This window comes from Aotus nancymaae, unplaced genomic scaffold (assembly GCF_030222135.1).
Source record: "Aotus nancymaae isolate 86718 unplaced genomic scaffold, 86718_ANA_hifiasm-v0.15.2.pri h1tg000038l, whole genome shotgun sequence".
Lineage (NCBI taxonomy): Eukaryota > Metazoa > Chordata > Mammalia > Primates > Aotidae > Aotus > Aotus nancymaae.
This window is the reverse complement of record NW_026988452.1, coordinates 4,968,726-4,977,787: the sequence shown is the minus strand read 5'-3', so window position 1 is coordinate 4,977,787 and position 9,062 is coordinate 4,968,726.

The window sequence follows — 9,062 nt, the reverse complement described above, 5'->3', positions numbered from 1 at the left end:
AGGTTGAGACAGGAGAATCACTTGAACCCAGGAGGCGGAGGTTGCAGTGAGCTGAGATAGCACCACTCCACTCCAGCGAGACTCCTAAAAAAAAAAAAAAGCCAAGTGTGGTGGCATGCACCTGTAGTCCCAGCTACTCAGAGGCTGAGGCAGGACAATTGCTTGAGCCAGGAGTTCAAGGCTATAGGGAGCTGACTGCACCATTGCGCTTTGGCCTAGGTGACAGAGCAAGACCTTGTCTCTTTTTTTAAGGCAATCCCATCTACAAGAGCTACAAAAAATAAAATAAAATACCTAGGGACCCATTTAACCAAGGAGGCGAAAGACCTCTACATGGAAAACTCCAAAACGCTGATGAAAGAAACTGAAGACACAAACAAAGGAAAAATATCCCATGGTCTTGGAACAGAAGAATTAATATCATTGAACTGACCATATTGCCCAAAGCAATCTACAGGTTCAACACAATAGCTATCAAAATACTAACATTATTCTTCATAGAATTAGGAAAAAACAATCTTAAAATTCACAAGGAACCAAAAAGAGCCCAAATAGCCATAGCAACCCTGAGCTAAAAGAACAAAGCTGGAGGCATCACATTACCTTACTTCGAAATACATTACAAGGGTATAGTAACGAAAATAGCATCATACTGGTATAAAAATAGACACATGGACCAATGGAACAGAATAGAGAACCCAGAAATAAAGCCACATATTTATAGCCAACTAGTCTTTGACAAAGCTGACATGCATTTATATTGGGAAATGGAAACTCTGTTCAATAAATAGTTGGAAAATTGGGTATTCACATGCAGAAGAATGTAACCAGACCCCTATCTCTTACCGTATACAAAAACCATGTAGGGTCGCAGCCCTACAGGGTCGTGGGGTGTCCCCTATCGCTGTGCTGAGGTGCAGGATCCAAGAAGTAAAGAGACAGGACACAGAAGGACTGGAAAAGATAGCTGGGCTCGGGGGGGCCATGCCACCTATGAGCGGAGACAGGTGAGGCCCTGAATGTATTAGGTACAAGACAGGGGGAAGGGTAGTGAGTGAGGTCATCTTAAGGACAGTGATAGGGTCAAGACAATCACGTGAGCAATAAACAAGGGGTCCACTCCCATTAGGTCACCGAGGCTAGGAGGTGGGCAGTGCGCAGCACGGGGTCCACCCCCTCGTTAGGTCACTGAGGCTAGGAGGTGGGTCGTGCACAGCAAGGGGTCCACCCCCCCGTTAGGTCACCGAGGCTAGGAGGTGGGTCGTGCGCAGTGAACAGTGCAGTGCACAATATCTCTTGTCTGGGGCAGGCTACTTCTAAGGAATTCTATAGGAGGACGCTCTTGAGTCAGCATAGCAGCAGAGCTGACCAGGTCTACAGCCACCTGCTGGCAGCTTCCAGTGATTTCTATAGGAGGATGCTCTGAGCAGCACAGTAGCTAGAGAGCTGACAAGTTACACAGTCACCAAAGCGTGATTATACCGGAGGGGTTTTAAGCCCTTGGATGCTCGTGGGATTGCTGGTCTGAGGGCAGCCTTCCACAAGAACTGGACGCAAGGTACTACAACTCCTTATCAGGAGGAGAGGCTCTCGCTCCAAGTCTGCCACCCAGAGGGTATCTTTACAATACTGAACGCTGCCGCCTGGGCTGTGTTCTCGTCCTGGTGTAACTCTTTTTCCCTTAAATCATGCTCTGCACCGTGTCTGCTCTGGACATTCCTCCAACTATAAGCAAGATATGCTTATATATGTATAACTGTTTATCCCTTAATTCATGCTCTGTACCGTGTCTGCTCTAGGCATTCCTCTGACTATGAACTAAGATATAATTGTATATATATAAGATATAATTGTATATATATGTGTGTGTGTGTATATATATATATACACACACACACATATATATGGAAATAACTGCATAGTAGGATATTCTTCAAGCATTAATTATTTTTTTCTTTTATTTATTATTATTATTTTTTATCTGGCTCCCAAGTCTGAAATGAAGGCATCAATTCTATAAACTAATATATGATTATATATAAAGGATTATATAAAGGAAATAACTGAGTAATAACACTATAAACTAAGATATGCTTCAGGCACTAATTGTGCCGGGGATCTGCTTAGCTCTCCTTCCTCAGTGCCCAGATGTGGGGTTACCCACAAACCAGGCCAGGCGTGGTGGCTCACACCTGTAATCCCAGCACTTTGGGAGGCTGAGGCGGGTGAATCATGAGGTCAGGAGATTGAGACCATCTGGGCTAACTTGGTGAAACCCCATCTCTACTAAAAATACAAAAAGTTAGCCGGGTGTGGTGGCACATGCCTATAGTCCCAACTACTCGGGAGGCTGAAGCAGGAGAATCAGTTGAACCTGGGAGGCAGAGGTTGCAGTGAGCCCAGATCACGCCACTGCATTCTAGCCTGGATGACAGAGTGAGACTCTGTCTCAAAAACAAAAACAAAACAAAACACAAAATAGATTAAAGAGTTAAATTCAAGATCTGAAACTATGAAAACACTAGAAGAAAACCTAGGGAAAACTCTCCTGGACATTGGTCTAGGCAAAGAAGTTATGACTAAGATCTCAAAAGCACAGTCCATAAAAACAAAAATAGACAAATGGACTCTATTGAACGAAAAGGCTTCTGTACAGCAAAAGAAACAATCAACAGAGTAAAGAAACAATCTGTTTAATGGGAGAAAATGTTTGCAAACTATTCATCCAACAGGGGACTAATATCCACAATATACACGGAACTCAAACAACTGAACAGGAACAAAATCCCAAATAATCCCATTAAAAGTAGACAAAGGACATGAATAGACATTTATCAAAAGAGGACATACAGTGGATAACAGCATACGAAAAAATGCTCAATGTCACTTCTGGTCAGAGAAGTACAAATCAAAGCCACAATGAGATAATTACCCAGCCAGAATGGCTACTATTACAAAGACAAAAAATAACAATGTTGACCAGGATGCAGAGAAAAGGAAACTTTTTTTTGAGACAGGGTCTCACTCTGTTGCCCAGGTAGGAGTGCAGTGTCATGGTCATGGCTCAGTGGAGACTTCATCTCCTGGGCTCAAGTGATCCTTCCACTTCAGCCTCCTGAAGAGCTGAGACCACAGGCATGAGCCACCACAGCTGGCTAATTTTTTGATTTTTTTCTCTGTAGATATGGGCAGAGTCTCCTATGTTGGTCCAGGATGGTCTTGAAATCTTTCTTGAACTCCTGAACTCCAGAAATTCTCCCTCCTCGGCCTCCCAAAGTGCCAGGATTATAGGCATATGCCACCATATGTGACCGTAAAGGGAACTCTTATACACTGTTGGTGAGAATGTAAACTAGCACAGTCATTATGGAAAACAGTATAGGATTTCTCAAAAAACTAAAAATAGAATTACCATTTGATACTGCAGTCCCAGTTCCAGATAGCTACCCAAAGGAAAAGGAATCAATATATCAAAGGAATACCTCCATTCATGTGTATGGCTGCACTATTCTCAATAGGAAGGATATAGAATCAACCTAAGTATTCATCACTGGATGAATAGATGAAGGAAATGTAGTATACATACACAATGAAATACTATTTGGCTATTAAAAAGAATGAAATTGGCCAGGCACAGTGGCTCACGACTGTAATCCTAGCACTTTGAGAGGCTGAGGAAGGAGGATTGCTTGAGCCCACAAGTTTGAGCCCAGCCTGGGCAACATAGTGAGATCCTGTCTCATAAATTTTAATTAAAAAATGAAATCCTATCACTGGCAGCATCGTGGATGGATCTGGATATATCTTGAGTGAAATAAGCCAGGCACAAAAGACAAATATTTGTGTTTTAAATTTTTATTTATTTATTTTTAAATTTTTAGTATTTGTTTATTTTGAGATGGAGTCTCTGTCACCCAGGCTGGAGTGCCGTGGTACAATCTTGGCTCACTGCAACCTCCACCTCCTGGGTTTAAGCGATTCTCCCACCTCAGCCTCCTGAGTAGCTGGGACTACAGGCATGTGCCACCATGCCTAGCTAATTTTTGTATTTTTAGTAGAGATGGGGTTTCACCATGTTGGCCAGGATGGTCTTGATCTCTTGACTTCGTGATCTGCCTGCCTCGGCCTCCCAAAATGCTGGGATTACAGGTGTGAACCACCGTGCCCAGCCTTATTTTTATTTATTTTTAACAAACAGGGGTCTTACTATGTTGCCTAGGCTAGTCTTGAACTCCTGGGCTCAAGTGATGCTCCTGCCTCAGCCTCCCAATGTGCTGGGACTACAGGCATAAGCCACCATGCCTAGCTTACTCTGTGTTTTGATATGAAGATTTTGAAAGATTCAAAAACAATGCAGCCAACAATCGAACCATCATCTTCCCAGAATCTGGTAGAAGTTTTGAGAGCCAGAATGGAATTTACCCTGGTCTCTTTCCCACGTCTCTGCAATAGTAGAAGCATGCATCAAAAGGTAGCCCTCTTAGTCTGAGTCCCTGAGTTATTACAACGAGTAGAGCTTGTTTGTTGACCTCCCATGGACATGTATCTCGAGAAAGAAATAAGTTTTGTTGTTTTAAGCCATTAAGGTTTTGGGATTTTTCCATTAGTATAGCACAATCTAATCTCTCTTGAGAGATAGAGAGTGTTAGCTTCCTACCCAAGCCAATTCATTTAGTTGACCTCAAGTAATCACCATTAAGAGAAGGGTACAGGGAGAAGTATGAGGTCCAGGAAGAAAATAAATAAGGCAAAGAAATAAAGCACTTTGAGAACTACGTCCAGGAAATTGCAGACAGCTTATTAAGTCTCGGGGGAATTGTATCACCAACGAAAGCATGCACTGCCCACCCCTCCACCACAATTATACACTGTGAATGGTACTATCATGTAATTGTTTAATGCAATATTGCTACACCTAAATTACCCTTTACAGTGTATGTCTAACCAGGGCCTCTCAGAAGCTGAGAGAGGCTGAGGTCACTTATATTTTCTGAAATGAAGAAACCCCCAAATAACATTGTAAAAATTGTGGTTACTTTAAAAGTTTATCTTGCTAAACTAATGTATTTAACCCTTGAATAGAATCCGTTATAATTAAATAGATACCAAGTCTTATTATAATGCTATAGTTTTCCATCTTCGTCCATGAGCTTGATACTAAAGAATGTAATGTTCAACTGATTCTTCTCAATTCCCTGGTTTCTGGTCTTGATTGGTGAAGAGTGGGGAAGCCAGGGAAGAGTGGTCCTCACATATCGAATGCCTTAATGCAGAGCTCACTGACATATATTCTACAGAAGACATTTGGAATTTTAGGCTTTTTTTTTTTGCCTTTCAGTTTCTGGTCACAACATGTCTGATATCAAATGTGGTATTCAGCAATTTTGTAGTTGTTCAAAAGAACGGAAAACCCAAATCGAACTTGTTTTTCAGATATCCATTATCACCTTTTTCAACCAGCCTAGTATTTGCTTGATGAGCTCGTGATCAAAATGGCAGCAGGGAATTCACTTCACTTGTATATGGAAGACTTATTTAAGGCAAAAATGAATTCAGAGAACCAGTTAAGATCCTTTCTAGTTCACTGCTATTGCAGCAGTCCAGATACGACAATGTCGTAGTAATGTTCATGGGAAAAAGTAGCTGGTGGTGGATACCCTTTTGAGGCCATTCTGCTGATGGATTGGATATAGGAGGGATTGAGTATTGTTACTGAAACACCAGGGGTTTGGTCTACGTCCTGCCGCTGGGCGCACAGAAAGCCAGTCAGTGAGATGACAAGGATTGCCAAGGAAGAAGGCTTTAATCAGGTGCTGCAGCCAAGGAGATGGAAGCTCAGTCTCAAATCCATTTCCCTGACGACCAAAACCAGGGGTTTATATAGCAGGAAAGAAATGTAACAATATACAAGAAAGCAGGTGCATGGGAGGGGCAAGAAAGCAATCACGGTGACTGAGGGGCCCAGCGTCTAGTGAGGGTGATCTGGTTTCAGTTCTTTGATAAATACTTTTTGCGAGAGGCCTGAAGGTCCTTTCCCAAGGAAGGAACTCAGATAAAACAAATATGTTTCAAGCTTTAACTTCAGAAGGGTCAACATCTATAGTCCAGAATTTTGGGAGGCTGAGGCAGGTGGATCACCTGAGGTCAGGAGTTCGAGACCAGCCTGGCCAACAGGATGAAACCCCATCTCTACTAAAAATACAAAAATTAGCTGGGCGTAGTGGCATGCCTGTAATTTCAGCTATTCTGGAGGCTGAGGCAGGAGAATTGCTTGAACCCAGGAGGTGGAGATTGCAGCGAGTTGAGATCATGGCACTGCCCTCCAGCCAGGGCAACAAGAGCGAAACTCTGTCTCAAAAGCAAAAACAAAAGCAACCATCTGTGGGACTCTTTGGCTGGTTTCAGTAGGACTCATAATGTTCTGATTTGAGCAGTGGGGTAGTTGCTTATGCCATTGACTCAGACAGGGAAAACTGGGGAGTAGATTTATAGGGAAAATGAGGAATTCTGCTTTGGCTAGGTCACATTTGAGATGCCTGATAGGGTACCAAATAGAGTTGTCAAGTAAGCAGCTGGATATAAATCTGGATTTCCCAGACAGGTCACAGTGGAAAACAGGTATTTGGGCAGCTTGGACTCAGCCCTTATTGTGATACCGGACCTGGCATGGAGTAGAAGGGTGGAACCAGCCAATCTAATTTTGGGCACATGGACAAAAGTCGATACTTCCAGTCCATATTGGAATGGAGATAATGATTTATGCTCCCTAGAAAAGACACTTAAACTGGATATGGACTTACTTCCCTCATCACAGTCTATCACTGTGGCCTCCTGTGGTATTACAAGATACCTTGTACACAGCTAGGGTGTCCCATAAAACATTGCTTCTTGCTTGGCACACAGTCGCATAGTATTCAATCCTGCATTAAAGGACTTAGATAATAGGTCACCTGTAGGGATTGTAGCAAGCAGGGGCCATCATTTTTCACGTAGGATTTCCCAGAACTGGAAGGGACTTTTAAAGACTCAGAAATCTTTCTGGGAAGTGCCTTCAAAGTGTGGTCCCTGAGGTGTTCCTGGTGCCTGGTGAGCAGGGGTAGTTGACCCTATTTCAGTGTCGATCAAAACAATATACATTCCATAGTAAACTTTTGTGTTTTGGGAGAGAGTTTCACTCTGTCACCCAGGATGGAGTGCAGTGGCCCGATCATGGCTCACTGCAACCTCCACCTCCCTCCCAGGTTCCAGGGATTCTCCTGCCTCAGCCTCCTACCAAGTATTTGGAATTACAGGTGTGTGTCACCATGCCCAGCTAATTTTTGTATTGCTTAGTAGAGACACGTTTTCGCCATGTTGGTCAGGCAGGTGTTGAACTCCTGACCTCAAGTGCCTTTGGGCCTCTAAAAGTGCTGGAATTACAGGTGTGAGCCAGCTCGCCTTGCCTATAGTGAACATTTACAAAAGATTTTGTTTGAATAGTTTTCTGCCATTAAGAAGCTGCAAAGCCCTGAGGGAGTCTGTGGATAACCTCCCATGTAGGCACCGAGGAATGAGAGCTAAGCAGAACCCTGGCACAGTTAGGGCTTGAAGAATATCTCACTTTATAGTGTTACTACTCAGCTATTTCCTTTTATATAATCCTTTACATAATCATATATTAGTTTATAGAATTAGGGCTTGAAGAATCCCTTTATATAATCCTCTCTATATAATCATATAGTAGTTGATAGTATGAGTGCCTAAAGGATATTTCCCTACATATATACCTATAATTATATCTTAGTTCATAATCGGAGGAATGCCTAGAGTGGACACAGTACAGAGCATGAATTAAGGAATAAGCAGCTTATAATCGGAGGAATGCCTAGAGCAGACACAGTGCAGAGCATGATTTAAAGGAAAAACAGTTATACCAGGACAAGAATCCATGGCCTAGGTGGCAGCGTTCAGTATTGTAAAGATACCCGTTGTATGGCAGGCTTGGGGCAAGAGCCACTCCTCCTGATAAAGGAGTTGTAGGACTTTGCTCCAGTTCTTGTGGAAGGCTGCCCTCAGAACGGCAATCCACCTTGGTGACTGTGAACTTTATCAGCTCTTGCTACTGTGCTGCTTGAAAAGCATCTTCCCATAGAACCCATTGGAAGCTGCCAGAAGGTGGCAGTAACCTTGACAGCTCTGTCACTGCTATGTGACTTAAAGCATCCTCCTATAAATCTTAGTAGCACTTTGGGGGGCTACTAAGAAGCACTTTTGGGATGTGGGTGGATCACCTAAGGTCAGGAGTTCGAAACCACCCTGGCCAACGAGGCGAAACCCCGGCTCTATTTAAAAAAAAAATCTTCTTAGTAGCTTGCCCATAGATAGAAGTATTGCACACTGCACCCTCTTCACTGCGCACGGTCCACCTTCAAGCCTCGGTGACCTAATGGGGGTGGACCCCTTACTGCACACAGCCCTTGCCTTCATGGGAATGGGCCCCTTGCTGCGTACTGTCCACCTCCCAGCCTAGGTGACCTAATGGGGTGGACCCCATGTTTTATTGCTCACAACCCTATCACTATCCTTAAAGATGATTTCACTCACTGCCCTGCCCCCTAACCTATACACAATAAATACTCATGCTTCTGGACATTTGGGGCCTCGCCTGACTCTGCTTATAGGTGGTGTGGCCCCCCCAGCCCAGCTGCGTTTTCCTTGTACTTCTGTGTCCTGTCTCTTTATTTCTCGGATCCTGCGCCTCAGCACAGCATAAGGCTCACCCCACGACCCTGTGGGGCCCTTAGCCCTACAGGAGTCTAACCTCTTCACTTTGCATATGGGAAAACTGAGGCTCAGAGAAGTGAAATGACCCAGACCTCCAGATGCCACCTCCCTTTCAGTGCTCTTGCCCTGCTCCAAGCAAGGATGTGGCAAGTCAAGAGAAGACAGAGGATTATTAAAGTTATCTGAGGATCTCGGAGCCTCATCCCTGAGCTATGATAGTCATTCCCTCTTTAGCTGGGAGCCCCATCACGACCTTCCAAAGCTCTGGTTTGATAAAGAGGGTGGAATCTGAGACTAAG